The following is a 17,306-nucleotide window of genomic DNA, read 5'->3' on the forward strand; positions in this document are numbered from 1 at the left end:
TGCAGGTCATCGATGAAACGAAGGAGGAAGAATGTGACCGGAAATAACCAGAGCAGAGTTTATCAGAGCGTCAGAGCGGAGAGGCGTGGTGCAGGATGTGATGTCAGAACCGAGAGGCGTGTTGCGGGATGTGGCGTCAGAGCGGAGAGGCGTGTTGCAGGATGTGACGTCAGAGCGGAGAGGCGTGTTGCAGGATGTGACGTCAGAGCGGAGAGGCGTGTTGCAGGATGTGACGTCAGAGCGGAGAGGCGTGTTGCAGGATGTGACGTCAGAGCGGAGAGGCGTGTTGCAGGATGTGTCCGTTTGTTTCCTCCTGACTGCCTGAAACTGACGGTGCAGGTGCAGAAACCTCCTCCATTACTGAGGCAGCCATGTTGAAACGTTCATGGAGACGACGGGTCGAGTGAATTCTTGACCCAGATTCTGGATTCTGTGGGTGATGACGAAAAGAAAGGAAAAACAACCCAAAAACACAACGTTTATTTCTGCGTTTGTTAGAATCTGACAGATGAACCTGAAGAGATTGATGGAGCGACTGCAGCTACACATTTGGGTCCGAAGCGTCTGAGGGGAGCAGCGATGACCCGGTTATTCTTCAGAGCTCTGTCCAAACGGCTCGGTGTCGGCGGGTTCACGTTTGTTTCCTGAGACATTCTGAGAGGCCTCGATCTTTATCATAAAGATAAAACAACGTTTTCCTTTCTCTGATCCGTCCTCAGAGGAACCCGCTGGTGATCGCCGCCAGGAGTCGTGAGAATCGGCTCCAATTAATGAGGATATTTTAAAATCTTCATTGTTTTAACCTGGGAGGAAACACAAAGCCGCTCCTGCTCCTTCAGCGCCGAACGCAAAGCTGGAGGTTTGAACCTCCTCCCTCTCCTGCCTCCAACCAAAGTCACAATCTCTCCCCAAGTCCCCGAACTCATCCCAAAATCCGTCTTATCTCCGTTCCTCCCAGTTTTTTATTTTTTCTTCTTCAGCTGTTTGAGCTGCTTTGAGAAATCGGAGTAAAAGAAACAGATTCATATTGAGCCGAGCTTCACTCCCACAGGCTGAGCAGCAGAAAGCACCAGGAGACCAGTCTCACCTCACTGGTTCTAGACAGAACCCACTGCTTTCAAACATTTTACTGGTTTGGTGATTATTTTCCTCATGTTTACAGTTTAGAGTTAAAAATAGATAAATGAATCCCATCCGTCCGATAAAGAACCATAAATTGTTTTCATTTGTCACATTCAGGTTTTGACCCTTTAATCTCCAGATGGCTGCTGGATGATTTATCAAACTAAAGTAATTTGTTCTCATCAGCATAAAAACATATAAAAGATATTTTTTAGGAAAAAAAGTTTTTTCATCCAACTTTCATAAAGTTGGATGAAAAACAAAGTTTCATCAAATCAAAGTTTCTGTTTTATGATGTAACCTTATGAGTTAATAAGGAGAACCTGTAATGAGCCAAAAAGCAGAAATAATGATGTTTTTAATGAAGCCTTTATAATTAGATTGATCAACTAATGTCTGCCTCTAGACGATCCTGCAGTTCTTCAGCTGCTGGCTGATCAAACTCCAACAGGGGAAGCCTTCAGTGTTCTCTGAATCATTGACTTTAATGATCAGAGTACATTCAGCTGCAGATATTACAAACAAGCAGAGCAGAAAATTAACACCAGGGTGGCTGGAGGATCCCAGTCTGTGACTGGGAACGCTGCTTCCGCCTCCACCACCTCCGGTCTGAAAGCATGTCACCCTCTGGAACCGGTTCAAAGCTGCCCTGTTTGCCCATTTAAAGGGGCAGATTTATGTAAAATCAATGTTTTTGAGCGTGCCATCGTGTTAAAATGTTTTTCCCTCATCAGAATTTTTTTTTTATGCATGTTTGCATAAAATAATCTCCATGGCAACCCATTCAGCTGTGCAAAACATCTGGGTGGACCTAGCCCCGCCTTCAAGGCGTAGCTCCTCCAACTCTCAGCTCCTTCAGACTAGTCAGCAGCAATTAGCAAACACCTGGTGGAGCTGCTGAGCTCATTGTAGGAGCTGCTTCTCTGGTAAAAACGTTGCTAAAGGGTTAATAGAGGAGCCATGTTGGGACGACTTCCTGAGCCTCATACAGAGCAGGAGCTTCTTAAAGAGACAGAGGCCCAATTTCAAGGTGTTAAATCAGGAAGTCCAATTTGTTTTAAGTCATATTTGATAAATCACTGATAGATTTTATGTTGCATGACTTTTGTGTTTATGATGTAAAGCACTTTGAAATGCCTTGCTGCTGAAATGTGCTATACAAATAACATTTGATTGATTGATTGATTGATTGATTGATTGATTGATTGATTGATTGATTAATATAACATTTGTAGAACAATATAATTACATGATTGTGCTATAAAATGAGAAAATGTTCCTGAAAAACTGGTTGATTCTCACTTGGATTGAGGTCTGAACTTTGACTAGGCCATTCTGTCAGATGCATCTGCTTTGATCTAAACCATCCGTTGGCTGTATTTTAGGGTGGTTGTCCTGCTGGACGGTGACCTTTCACCCCAGTAACGGATCTTTTGCAGCTTTTCAGAATTTTTCTTCATAGTTTTCCTGTATTTCGCTCCGTTCAGCATTATGTTCTAAATAACCTCTAACTCGCACACCGGAGGAAAAGCTTTGCTGCCATTTTGTTTCCTGATGTTTGGAAGTAGAGTTAAAACCGAACTTCGTGGATGGAAGACGTTGGTTTGATGCTGTTTACATAAACTCCAAATGCTCCCTGAAATCCTTTCAGTTCCCTTTATTTTTTTAGAAAACAAAAACTCCAGCAGTGTGATCGGGATTTCTCCTCGTTTGAGTTCTATGATTTGTTTCGTGGCGCTTTGAAAATTCAAACATCAAAGCGTTGACTTTCAGACTGTCGCTCTGCAGCTCACTAATTGGTTTCAGTTTGATGACGTCTCTTCGTTTCTAATCTCTCTGCCGTGTTTCCCTCGTCTGTTTCTGCCTGCTTAGCGTTTCAACGTCTGACTTTATTTGTTTACATCAAAGACTAAAGAGAAATTAGGAAAAAACTGAACAAATGTGGCTTGTTTGGAGAGACTTTCTATAAAAATATAACAGAATCACTTTAAATTGCAAAGCTGCACCTGGATGAAGCTGGAACTCCAGGATGTCCTGCAACAAAAGCTCTGGTTTGGCAAACAAGGAAAGTTTACTGAGGGTTGTTTTTTATTTTTTAACAAAAATAATATCTTAGATGAAAATTGGCAAGTTTGGATGCCTGATTATTAGAAAATATTAGCCTAATGTTTCAGCCTCAGTTATTATTTTTAAATACACGTTTGGAATAAACACAAAATACCTCCCACCATTATACAAGAGCTTACACTTAAATACTTAAATCAACAAACTCACTGAGCTACAAAGACAACTAATCTCAGTAAAAATGATGAAACTATTAAACTACTAAAAAGATCAAATTGTGATAAATATTCAAGAATAAAACCAACAGAATGATGCAAGTTGGTTGATTTAAGAGGAATTTGGAAATGAGGCCAACTAATTCAGATTAGTTTATACTTTGGATTCTGCACAGCAGCACCGAAATGTCTAAAAATCAGCATGGAATAAAATACAGAATTAAAGATGGCGGAGACATCACAGAGAAATGGTATAAACAAAGGCCGGTGTGGGATGAAAGCGCTTCTGTTTAGAAGTATAAACACTAAGTTTCACCATAATGCCGCTCACACAGCTGATCTGCGTCAAATTCTCAGCCAGAAATAAGCCGAACATTTTTCTGTTTCTGGGTAATTTAGTGTTTCACATATTTTATTCTTTTCATCTTTTATTTTTCTGTCCAATAACCTAAGAACTTTCTGTTTTGTTGTTTTATAAATATCTACGTTTATTAATGTGAGAAAACTATAGTTATCTGTTCATTCAGTCAGTATTTACTCAGGTTTCCCTCAGAGTTTTATCAGCCTGGCGGGCCACCAGGCTGACTGGAGCCCTGCCAGACTGAGCGCTCCTTGTTTATATTTTTTAGGATTATTTTTCTCCTTTTTAAGACTTTATAGTTGATGTATGGGAATTGTTAATAATGTCTTCAAATAACACACAATTACTTTGTGATATTTTCAAATTTCCTGTCAACCTTAAACATTTTTTAACTGAAAAACATGGCCGCTCTGGCGCCGCCACCACCAAGCAAGTTTTCTCATTGCATTAAAATGTTAAAATATAAAGTTTTTAAAAAGAATTCACCATTATGAAAGATTTCTTAAAATATGGCCGCCATCGTGATACAAAAGAAAAGATGGCTGCTTACCAATTAACTTCAGATGAAGTCATTAATCTGTAACTTTAATCCGTAATTTTATCGTTACATCATGTTGGTACCAAAAGCTGCAGATTTATCAGTGAAAATAAAACGAAGCTGCTTCTCTCCGGTTCAGTTTGCTGCCATCTGAAACAGAAAGAGCCGCCCCACACTGGGCCCAGCCCGTTCTGTATGGGGCCCCTCATCGCCTCAGGCCATATGAAGCAGCTTTAATGGCTGCTGCTGTTTCACACTACGAGCCAATCTGGCGGCGCTCCTGCAGCCATCAGAGAGCTGTTGGTTCACTACAGCAGCAATAAAAGCGTCCCGGACCTCCTGCGATGCCGGATCATTCCAGAACCTCCGCATCCCACCGCATTGATGCAGATCAGAGCGTTGTTTATCTCAGAATATGGATCCGATCTGGAGTTTTCAGGGTTCTGACCGCTGCGGCGCGGAGCAGCCATCTGGACCGGAGAAACCGGAACAAGAACCTGCTTTTATCTGCCCCTCCGTCCAAAGAGCGTCTCCTCCCCAGACGTCGCTGCCTGCAGAATGGAAACGACCTTTGACAGAAACAACCAGTGAAGTTTGTTACGGTGCAGCTGCTTCCTTACAGCTGATGGCTCAACAAGATGGCTGCCGCTGCGCTCCGGGTCGGAATTGTCTGCAATTCCAGGACTGGGATGGAAAGTTTGGCGTTTCCAGACTTCATTCCTCATCTCATGCCTCTTATTTACACTGAAAACATCCGACTCTTCCCTGTCGGTTCGGTACCGACCCATTCAGAATGTTTCAGAATGATTTTCCAGCAGCTACTCATGCTGCATTCAGGTACAGCTGGGAAACTAGGCTTTTTGCAAAAGTAAAAAATGCAAACCTTAGTTACTGTGATTTATTTTCTTTTTTTTGCTTTTACCTTCTCAACTATCAACATTTTTAATGAAATCTTTATATTATTAAAGATCTAAAAATGGCCTCAGATTGTTGCAGTTTCCTAGTTTTTTGGGTCAACGATTGTTTTCTGTTTCATTGGAGAAATTTTTACCAATTTTACTTGTGATTGAACAAAATCATTTCAAGCGCAGTAAATGGCCCGCGGGCCACATGTTGGGCCCCCTGCTGTAAACCCTGCTAACTTGGCCTCGCCTGGGTTTAAAATCTTTGAAGTCGTGGCGTTCTTCTTCTTCTTCTTCTGGTGACGTGTCGTTGACATGGCGGCGCGCTCTGGCAGCAGAATAAAGAAGGAAAGCTGATGGATGTTTGCTGTGATGATGAGAGGAGCAGCGGCTCCGTCTGCTGCTCCTCTCATCCTCTGAGGCCTTCACCGCCTCACATTCAGCACTTTTCTGCATCTTCTCCTGTTTTCCAGTTTTTTCCAGCTTTTCTTTTTAAACCGTCTGATTTGTGTCCGTTTCCTCCTGTGTGTTCTGCAGGCTGGATTTTCTCCTGAAGTCTTCGCAGAGGCTTTTTGTCACCGCTCATCGGTTTCCTCATGCTGGGATTTACATTAGTGAATCTGGTAAAGACTCTGTTTCTCCCTTTAAATTGGCTTCCAGGCTATTAAGGTGTGCTCTCACCGTGTTCTTATCATGTCGTGTTATTTGTTTGCTCCTCTTTTCTGCGTCAGCCGTTGGAGGAGTTGCAGAGGAAATTATTTATATGTGCTGGAGGCATTTTTTGTTGGGATTTAGCTCAGCGTCGGCGCCTCATTCAGAGGAGTGAGCTCTAAAAGAAGCACCACAGGCAGATCAATACTGCAGAGCTTCTCCTTTATGCTCTGAGGGACCATATTTGTTAAATGGAAGAAACTGGCTTCACACAAATCAGGCCTTCCAGGTCGGATTGAGACGCAGGAGCTCATTTCTGTGGATATTGATTTGTTTCCTGACAAACATTTAACAGGATTTGCTTTAGAAAGGTTATGATTTCAATCTGGTTTTATCCTGATCACAATATCTCTGTGCGTAGGATCAATACTTTAATCAATATTAGTCTGCTTTTAATCATATTTATAATATTTATATAAATAGTTAAATACTCTCAGTGGTGGGCACCGCTAGCTACAAACTTAGTTGTGCTAATGCTAAAGCGCTAAACCAATATGTTATTTAGAAGCTAATGCTAAAGTTCTAATGCTAAAACAATGGAAGACTGCTGAGTTACACAATGCTATATTTAGCTTCCCACCACAGAGTCGACCAATCACGTCTTGTTCTTGACTCAGTTTTCTTTTTTTGGCAATCTTTATTTATTCAACTGAAAGTTTACAAAACAGCTAAATAAATGAGTGTTTTAAAGATTACACAGAAAAATTAATTTAGGGGAAGCTATGTGTGCTAATCACTTTCAAAGTTAGCAAAAATGCTAAAGTGCTAACATGAGAAACTAGCTGTGCTGCTAGCAGGACTCTTCCATAACTGCATCCAGATCTAATTAGTATTTTTATTTTTTTACGTAAGAACTTGATAAAAAAACATTTAAAATATTTTATTTAATATTTGTTAGTTTATTTAAGGATCCCTGTAGAAACTATTCTACAAACATCACAAAAAAAGACGTAATGAAATTCCTGAAGCCACAAAGTCAAAATCAAGCATCTCAACAAATAAAACATTTTACAAACATTACAGAAGAACATCACGAAATACCTTCAAATGCAAAAATTCACCAATTTCAGAGATTAAAAACAAACTAAAACAATCTTTACTTTCGATGTAAATTTACCCATTTATAAATTCAATATCATTTCATTATTAATTTTTTAAGGTTCTTTTTAAAATGTACATGATTACCTGGAGTTATGATCGGCCTCCTGCTGAACCATGAAGTTTTTCTTTTCAGTGCCTTTTTATCAGCTCAGTAAACCAGTTTGTTGGTTTATTAAACATGTAGAATATGTGTGGTCCGGTTTCAGACGAGTTTCCTGGTTTCTGGTGCTGAAGCTGCTCTGACTGGAGCTGGAGACCCAAACTGCTGATGGGGGATTTTAGCCCAGTTGTCACCACTTCCCTCATCCTCCCCTCAGACTTTCACACCTTGCTTTCGATTAGCCGCCTCCCTCCCCCCTCCCCCGTCCTCAGCGCCGCAGTCTGCTGCAGCGGAGTCATCCTGATGAAGATCCGCCCTCTGAGTGACGGATCGGACCAACCCGTTGACTTCATGAGACAGAACCGGCTCATGAGTGCCCAGCTAACAAAGCGGCGCTAATGAAAACTCCCCGCTGGATGAAACCGAGGTCTGTCTGACCTGCGGTGGTTCTGCTTCAGTAAGCGGCGCCGCCAGCAGATAATAATCATAATAAAACAGCAGAATAACGCAGAGCTCAAGGTTTTCACGCCTCCAAAAACAAAAAGCTGCCGCAATAAATCAATTAATCAATTAATCGCATGATAAATTGAAACGAGCTCAGTAATTCCCATTTACATGATTTATGGTTTTCTCTCTTTCTTCTAAAAACCGGATGATAAATGTCTTCCCTGCTGGTTTCAGCCTTTTTTGAAGAACAATTTTGTTTACAGAGACTTCATAATTCATTTAATTTTTTATTTCTGTTTTGTTTATTTATTGTGAATATTTAAAATCGCACCAATCTTTTAAAAGCCTAAGCTGATTTTGGCCGATACCAATTTTTTTTCTTCTGAAATGTTGCTAAATGGAGGAAGAAAGTTGCTGAGTTGGCAACAGTTGAGCAACTATTGTTAAGTGCAAATATGCAGACATGAGGTGGTCTGTCAGTCTAACCTCTAAAGGCGAAGCTGCAGACGACAGTCGCTGATTTTTAGACCTTTGCTGAGCTGAAGAAGATCGGCTTCATGTTTTCTCAACTATCCCGTCTTTTGAAGGACAGTTTTCTCTACAGAGACTTCATAATTCATTTAATTTGTTGTTTTATTTATTTATCTATTGTATATTTAAAATACCTCCCAGTTCCAGAGTTAAATGTTAGTTAAAATTTAAAGTTTCACATCTGTGAGAATGTGTTCTTGCATTATTTTGCCATTATTACTGTTATATTACTTTAAAATGTTCTCAAAACAACAACCAACAACCTTACTGAGCTTTTCCTCCCATCTACCCCACTCCCATTCAGAGCACCTCTGACCTCTGACCTCTGCCTCTCATTGGACGGTTCAGACACACTGGAGGTCTGAGCTGCTGGAGGCCAAGGAAACCTGACTAAAATCTGACTCTGACTAACCGCTGTAACGAGGTAATCCCTGTTTCAGAAACACTCTGACCAAAGCTTTGATTTCTGGGACCGGGTCAGAACATTTCCTGAATCAAAACCCAAATGTTCAGCAGGGTGTTGAATATGTGTTGATCCTCAGTGAAACGGTCTCAGCTCCGGTAGAGGAGCCGCAGCCGGAGGGGAAAATGCTGCAGAGTCAGCAAAACTAAACCTCCAGGTCGGATTATCAGCTGAAACCAAAATCCTGCTCCCATCATGCTCTGGGGAAGGAACATGAACCACATGCTGCAGCATGAAACATTAACGTTACATTAGTTACAAACCTAATCTCAGATGTTCCTTAATAAATCATCACTGTAGACTCCTGAGGTGCTCATAAATACGAGATTATAAACCAATCCCCAGTTTGTTGTTATTATTTTTTAAAGGACATGCTGTCAATCCTGTGAATAAAGGAGAAATTTTACCCACTGTCTGATTTCTGCCTTTGCAAAGATCTTAAATAAGAGTCGGAGTGTAAAGTGGTTTTTGGAGCCAGATGTTGTCGTTCAGCTTGTGGTCAGAAGGACTGGCCGTTTCATTCCTCATATGGCATTACATGCATTCATTCAACAGAAAGATGTTTTTCAACTATTTAATGTTCATATTTGTAGTGAACAGAAAATAAAAACCTCACATTAAGTTTTAGAGAAATGCGGAGCGTTACATAAGACCACTCAACGCCTCGATGATGCAATAATTCATGCAAATTAACGAGCAACGAGTTCATATCTTGTGCAGCGTATGGAAAACCGTCAGAGTAGGCCCACATTTCTGTTTTTAAAAACACGGGTTTTATGTCACACTCTACATTTTTAGTTATTAGATATAAACTTGATCATTATAATGGCATAGATTCACCGTTTAAACTGTTTAAACTGAAACAAATGATTGTGCTGCGTTTGTGGAGAACTGAGACTTTTACTGACCAGTACTGATATCCAGTTAGTACTGGTTCCTGTGGTTTGTCCAGCAGCAGAAACACATCCAAACCTGAGTGTTTTACTGGAGTGGGACTCATTTTCAGCCCTGGAGTTTCCTGTCTCAGACTGGCAGGGGAAACCGGCCCAAACGTCCCACAGGCCCACCAGGAAATGACCCAGTACTCCCAATTAACCAAACTGGGCCGGTGCTTAGACTTTGTTTTTATCCAGCACTTAAATAAAGAAAACATTGACTCTCCAGGTAGTTTGGAATCTGATGAGTTTGATGGATTTAATGAACAGGAAAAAGAAAAGTTCATTATTCCACCTGTTGATTCTGTTAACATCCATGTTAATAATTAGCTGAATTGTTGGCTAATTATCTTTTATTCACTTTGGGTTTTAAAACATTTGTTTCTTTGTGGTTTAGCAGGATTTTGATAAAGACTAAAAAAGCCGCCATAGTTATGCATAAATATAGTTTCCTGTAGGAACAGCAGCTAAATGAGAAGTGGTGGTAAAAAGGCCAGCCGACTGTAAACCGGTGGCAGATTGTTTGGCTGCAGCAGTTTTCACACGGCTCAGTGTGCTGAGAACGGCCCGTCAATGAGTCGATCGGTCAATCAGCAGTAAACAAATCAGCAGCGTATCTGGTTATTGATTATCTGTCGGCTCACACAGACATAAACAAACCGTTTGGTTGTGAGACAAAAGAGTTTTGTTCTGGGGTCCAGAGGGGAAACATGGACCCGTTTCTGCTTTAACGGCCTGGAAACACCGACACCAGCCTGGCTCATCGGGCCCAAATGCTCCACAGTGTCACCTTGAAGTCTGTGGAAATGTGAAACTGGAGTCGCTCTTGAATTGATCCTGACTGCTGAGTGTTGATGAGGAGATGAAATCCCTTCCGGTTGGTTTTCTGTAATAAAACCACTGATGATTCTTTACGCCGTTTACATTAATAACTTGTGTAAAGTCGCTCCAGACCTGATGGAAACGCGTCTGAAACAAATGAAAGGGGTTTTCCTGCTGCAGCGTTCTGGTCAGCCGCCATGATGTCTGATTGTTTCACAGTGGTTACACTGTAAAACTGAATTAAAATCACTTCTAACTCAGAAGATCTTAATAATCCAGACGCCCTCCCTGCAGCGCCTCGGTTTCATTCAGACCAATAATCAGTGGGCAGTTAACAGTTTGGGGTAAAACTGATTGCTTTCTTAATGTCAGGACATAAACACTGAGAAATATCCGAACTTTACCAACCAACGTCTCCAGATTAACTCTCGCCCTCCGTCTCCATGGAGACGATGAAAGCAGAAGTCGGTGCTTTTTTAATTGAATATTTCTGCTCATGTCGGCAGATTTTACTAATGTATTGGAATGTAATCTCTGTAAGACAGCAGATTCAGCTCAGACAGGATTGAATGTGTTTGCAAAAAAAAAAAAGCACCCAACAGAAAATGTGACCTGCAGAGGAGGAGCAAAGAAAAATGCTGGAAATATTCAACCAGTTAGAAAAGTCCAGCATCTTCCCACTGCAGAACCAGTTAGGAGACGAGGCCCAACTGGTCAGGGTTTGGGTGACGAAGGTTTTCCCAGTGCAGAGTGTCGGCACAGACATCTGAGGTCCATCAGAGCTCCGTTGACTTAAAACTTTTCTCTTTTTATACACAGACAGACATGAATGCACTGAATTACACATTTCTTTGATAACTCAGCTCCATCCTGACAAACACCAACAGCTTCTTCAGTAAAAATAACACAACTCCACTGGAACAGCTAATGTAAAATAATTAATAATAAGTTCTCTACATGTGATAATAAACTGTCACATGGTTCAGAAAATGCAACTAGGAATTATAAATGTAGGATGAAATAAACAATAAAGCATGACGTCACTCAGAGCACAGAGCATAGAAATACACTGAACAGATCTGCCCTTATGGATTGGGCACACTGTCACCAAAACCCCATCTAGAATTTTTTTTGATATTGGGACCGATACAGATATTAATATCTGATTGGTGGAGGCTTGAAGTGATTATCTGCAGTTTCTCCGGTGCAGACGGCCGTTGGGCGCCTGGTTGTGGATCTGAACTCAGAAAATCCGTTTCGCCAGCAGCACATTGAGCTGGACCTTTGCCGGCTTCTCCATCTTCCCTCGCTGTCCTCATCTTCATAGACAGTAAATGATGAGGCGCTCCAGAAGAGCCATCTACTACATTTGTTATGACTGGCGGAGAAATGAGGGGCGAAGATTGAAGGAGGGAAAAAGTGACGGACGGAGATTGAAAGAGACAACATGTGATTGGTACAGTGAGAAGCTCTCATTAATGGATGTCTGCTGCTGCTTTTCGACTCGCTCCGACCTCACAAACAACAACACGGGCCTCCTTCCTCCGCTGTCAGGGAGATGAATCTCCTGCTGGCGACTGGAAAGAAATGGAGCTCTGCTGGGGAAATTAAGTCACAGCTATACTTAATCATTTACCTCCACTCCTTGTTCTTGCCGTCTTCCTTCTCTCTGCTCTTTCCGCCTCTCTGTTGTCCTCTGCCAGCTGACAGCTGAGGTGAGGAATCGCTCCGGTCTCTAAACAAAATCCCGGAGCTCCCAGAAACTGACGCCTCTCAGCACTTTGTGACCCACATGAGCGGCGCTGAATTCCTGCGCATCAGCAGAGAGGAGCAGGACGGATTTCACTGCCTGCTGTTGCATAAGTGCTGCTGGAATGAGGAAAGATGGTTCATAACAACGAATGGTTGTGATTTTATGAGGCAGTCAGGACAGAAATATGGCACAACGTGGCTAATTCAGTTAGCTTACAGTTAGCTTACCCTCTGGGTGGTTAGCTGATTAAAGCTGGGAAATCAAAACCCAGCAGTCCGTCCATCCACCTGTCCCAAATGGATTGATCCATCCATCTGTCCCATTTCAATCATTCTCCTGTCCCAGTTGAACTGAATCATCCATCCGTCTGTTTCCAGGACAGACGGACCAGTTAAAGCACCAGTTCGTTCTGCTTTTGTTCTTCCAGCTTCATTAAAAACTCCTGTCATCTAAAACCTCTGAGACTCAGAGACACATTTAGGCCCAGAACGGAGAATTCTCCCTCTCTGTCCGTAACGGTCAACATTCAGTCCAAACCTTCGTTTCCATAGAGATTAAAAGCAATATCAATAGATCAGAGATGCAGATGATCGTCTTTATTGCTGATGACTGTGAACCTGGATGGATGCAGCATTTTATGGGGAAAAGCTGCAGAAGAAACATTCAGAACCACTGAGGCCAACGTCTCAATATTTAACCAGTTAGTCCCAGTAACTAACCATTAGAACCAGTAATCTCTGCAGATCTTCACTGGGAAACCAAACTCCTGCATAATTAACACATAAACGTATCTCACATCTGTCATAAATAATTCTGCACTATGGAGAAAAATTTTGTTTTTTACATTTTAACCAGAAAAGCTGTTTGAATGTTGAAATATTTTATAATTAATTACTTTTTTCCAATCACAAAAAACTAATTTTTACTATTTTTTTTATTATTTAAATGGATTCAGAATACAAAATTAAAAAGCATTTAGAAAAGTGACAGAATCGAGAGCTGCGGGTCTGAAGTCAACGTGAACTAAAATCTATTTAATTCTCTTCCTGATGCATTAAAGGAAAGTTTTTACCCAGATTAAGATTCATTTAAAATAAACGAGTGCATAAGGGAGAAAGCGAGTTATTTTTCCTGCATTTTGCAGCAGATTATTGATGACATGTTTGGGCGTGTGAACGTCGGCTCGGCGGCATCATGGCCGCCTGACAGCGGCGTCCTCAGCTGACCTCAGATCAGCTGACCTCAGATCAGCTGAGGACGCCGCTGTCAGGCAGAAACTGGGATTTAAGTTTAAACATGAGGCAGATTCTGCAGTCATTCACGTTTCTCAGATTACAGATTAAAAACAATAAACCAGCTTCAGCGACAAACTCTGATATTTACTGCTTTATGTCTGTAAAAATCCAAAAACATAAAGATTTAAGTGGAATTATGTCTTTATTACTTACCTTTTGTTATTAAATAATTGCTAAAAAATGATTAAAATAAATAAAAGTAACTGGGAATGAAACTGAAATTAGATAAAAGTGTAATTAAAACGAGATTAAAATTATTAAAATGTAATTAAACACAATTAAAAATCACATTCAAAGGAAATAAAATAAAAGTTAGATGGAATTTAGATGAGAAATATTGAAATAAAAATTTAAAAATAATTTGAAAGTAAACAAAGCAACAATAAATAAATAAAAAATAAATATAAAATAACATTAAATTGGTTTAAAAAAATCTTACAAATCATTTCCTAAAAAAACTAATATTTAAGATCATTTTCTAAAAAGATTAGAAGTTAGTTTTTGTTGGAATCAAATTTTGTAGAAAATATCAGAGTTTGATTAATTAAAGCAGTAAATAAATATAATTGGATATTATTTTACCTGTAAAGGTTTCCATAATCATTTATCAGGAAACTTGACGTTCTCATCTGATCCACATTCACAGCATTTCATTCAGGCTGAGGTGTGGACTTTAACTAGGCCGTCGGCACGCCTTTTCTCCTGTGAACAGTTAAAACCCATCAGACTCCCTCATGCTGAACAAGCAGGAACATCGTTTATTTGAAGAGCTTTCCTCCCGTCTGTGGGTCGGTTTCCTTCTGTCGTCTTGATCGGCTTTTAATCAGAACCGACGCGTCTTTTTAAAGAGACATCGCTCCACCAGCAGGATCCACATCCTGACTGACATGTTGCCGTTTCTCCCGCCGGGCCGAGGCGAACCCAAACACATTCCCACTTCGGACTCGGGCCAAGGCCGTCTGCTTAACCTTGATTTTTAAAATGACTGGAGGCAGCGGATTGTAATGGAAAATAAACTATTTACATGCAGAACTCGTGAAAACGAACCCAGCGGTTTAAAAATGATAAGAAAACCTCCTGGTAGCTGCAGCTGCTGAGTGGACCGGGGTGTACTTACTTTGATCCAGTTTGTTCTGGTTGAACACTGTCGAACCTCAGATACAATCGGATCTTCGTGTCACATCTGTGCTGCCATCTTGTCGTCTCTCTGGACTCGTTTTTGTCTCTCAACCAATCAGGATCCTGACAGCAGCGGTTAAAAGCTTCAAGTCTGTCCAGACGGATCACGGCGCTGCAGCCGCTGGGCCGGTACCGTCACGATGGCACCGGGCCACAATCAATGGAGCTCATTGACCGGACGAAGGGAAGTGTGGTCCAGCCCGATGGTGCTGCTCTCCGACCCGATTCGGTCTGAGACGTTCTGGTGGAACGACGTTCCCATCCAACAGAGAAACCAAACATCTGCTCTGGATCCGTCCAAATTCTGAAAAGTTTGGATCCTCTGTGGGCAGGAGGAGACGGAGCCGAGGGTTCTTCAGTTTCCTCCTGCTTTGGCTTAAACACAAAGTTTAGATGTTTTATACAAAACAAGTTTTATTTTAGGGGATATTGAGGTAAATTTCAGATTGTTACTCCACCAATGTTTATGGATCCATTTTTATGCCAAAATAAACAGTCAGTCAAATCAGATAAACAGCTAATAATTATTTTAGTAATCAATTACTCAATGCTAAGGAAAGTAAATGGTGCTCCTGGATTGGCTGCCTTGGAAATGTCAGCCAATCGCAGGTCAGCTAGCATTAGCATCAGTATTTCAGCTTTTAAGCTACATTTACGTTTGACTACTTTAGATATGCTCTGTTAAAAACTCTGTGAACATTTTGGAGTCACATTCCACATAAAAATATTCACATAGTGAACCGGAACAGGCCGATATCATCAGAAGCCCTTTGGGTTGTGGCAGAACATTTCGGACATTTTGTTGAATCCAGGAAGAAAGCAGGCGGTTCTGTCAGAAAACATCATGAGTGTAATTAAATTCTGCAATGAAACGTCTGGACCCGGTCAAACATGTCCAAGATAAAAATAATCCTGCAGATAAAAATGCTTTTCAGCTGCTTTTCTCCCATGTTTTCTGCTCCAGATTGGAGCGCCGCCTTCATGTTAGCTTAGCTGCGTTAGCTGACGGGAATAAAGTTCAGAGGAGTTTGAAAGAACCCAAAGAAAACTTGTTGGATGGACAAAGTGTGGGCCGTGGGTGGTGCTGGACGTGTTTGTCGCTCCGGGCTTCTTGTTTTATGTTGCGCCCACTTTGAAGAGCTCATTTAAATCCTCTGTTTTCCTTTTCCAATATTCATTCGATTATGTGGGCGTTTCTTAAGCTAATTACCCAGAAACGATCCAATCCGGATCCTCGATCTCCCCAGGAACGCGGCGTTCCGGGGGGAATTTCAAGTTTCATGCCAGAAAGTTTTAAAAGTCAGAACTCTCCAGTTTAGTTGGCGTATTGATCTGGAACGAAGGCGGCTTCGTCTCCAGGACGTTATGGATCCAGCAGCTAAACGCGCAGCGGCTGATAATAGATTCCCGATGCGACCTCTGACCCTCTCTGCTCCTGAAACCGATTCGCTGTGGAAGGAAGTGGAGTGTGTGGGCAGCCGGAGCGCAGCGGCACACAGAAGAGCTGCTGTGTGTGGCTCAGAGCGCTGTGTTGTGGTATTATTTCTGCTGTCCGTGTGTGTGGGCGGCGCGTGTTTACACTGACAGATGAAGAACGGCGATCTGGATTCAGAATAACTCGGCTGATCTTCGTCCTCCCACTGCAGCTGCAGCTCACTTTTCTTTACATTTCTCACAACGCTGAATATTCACATTATTTTACATCAAAAACACAAACTTCATCGGGTTTTATGTTAGGCAGAAGTTAGAGCATCATTGAAAGTGAGTTGAATAAAAATCTGAAAAGTGTGGAGTGTATTTTTGGAGAGCCATCTTGTGCTGCAGCTGTTTAAAGGTTTGTTTCAATCAGTTCTGCAAATCTGTAACAGACATGTTTGTCTGTTTCGTTCTGCAAAACGGTTCAAACTCAGTCACACTGGATGGCGAAGGATGACTAGCGGCCTAGTCAAAGCCAACTGGGCTTTGACTAGGCCGCTGTAAGGCTATGTTCACACAACAGACAAATGAGACCCATATTTCAGACTTTTTCTTGGCAGTGTGAATGATCCAATTTTGATCCTTTCACAATAAAATAAAAAAATAATACACTTCCATATGTGGAACAAAATATTTCCCAATACTTTTTAAAATGTCTGCAGTCTGAACGGTGACATTTTATTTGACTTTTCAACCAATCATGTTTATCTATTTAACACATTTCAGCATTACAGCAGCTCAAAGTTCTTTCCATCATTAAACTATGAAAAGCATCATAAACACGTCATATAGTCAGAATGTGTGAAAACCAAAAACAGGCATTACGTTTTGTAAAGTTCCATCGTTAAAATCAAACATGTTGGTCAATGTTTTGTTGATGTGCGTCATAGAACCACAAATCTCCATGGCAACCATTCAGCTGTGCAAAACGCCTGGTTGGACCTAGCTCCGCCTTCGAGGCACGGCTCCTCCTCTGAGCTGCAGTTAACGAGTTTCTGCCTCACAGAGCAGCTCCTTCAGACTAGCCAGCAGCAATTAGCAAACAGCTGAGCTCATTATAGGAGCTGCTGCTCAGAGCAACGCTGGTGAAAACGTTGATAAAGGGTTAACAACATGGAGGCGGAGCTTCAGAAAGAGCAGGAGTTTTTAAAGAGACAGTGGCCCAATTTCAAGTCACTGAATTACAAAATCAAATTTCTTTTAAGACATATTTGATATACTGTATATAACATTTTAATAAAGACTGAAGTTGACATAGTAACTTGATTGTACTAAATACAGAAAGACCAGG

The 17,306-nt window shown here is 41.3% G+C and overlaps 1 protein-coding gene across 2 annotated transcripts in view; it reads left to right on the forward strand.

The window, feature by feature from the left end:
* LOC102216715 (LARGE xylosyl- and glucuronyltransferase 2) overlaps nt 1-17,306 on the forward strand; it is a 68,247-nt gene that overhangs the window by 26,420 nt on the left and 24,521 nt on the right. The window contains exon 2 of one of the 2 annotated variants that reach the window (XM_023332260.1): nt 5,740-5,825. The exons of the other annotated variant lie outside the window; for it this stretch is intronic. The gene's annotated coding sequence lies outside the window, so the exon portion shown is untranslated. The remainder of the gene's footprint in view (nt 1-5,739; nt 5,826-17,306) is intronic. 2 annotated transcript variants of the gene reach the window in all.

The sequence above is a fragment of the Xiphophorus maculatus genome, chromosome 4 (assembly GCF_002775205.1).
Source record: "Xiphophorus maculatus strain JP 163 A chromosome 4, X_maculatus-5.0-male, whole genome shotgun sequence".
Classification (NCBI taxonomy): Eukaryota; Metazoa; Chordata; class Actinopteri; order Cyprinodontiformes; family Poeciliidae; genus Xiphophorus; species Xiphophorus maculatus.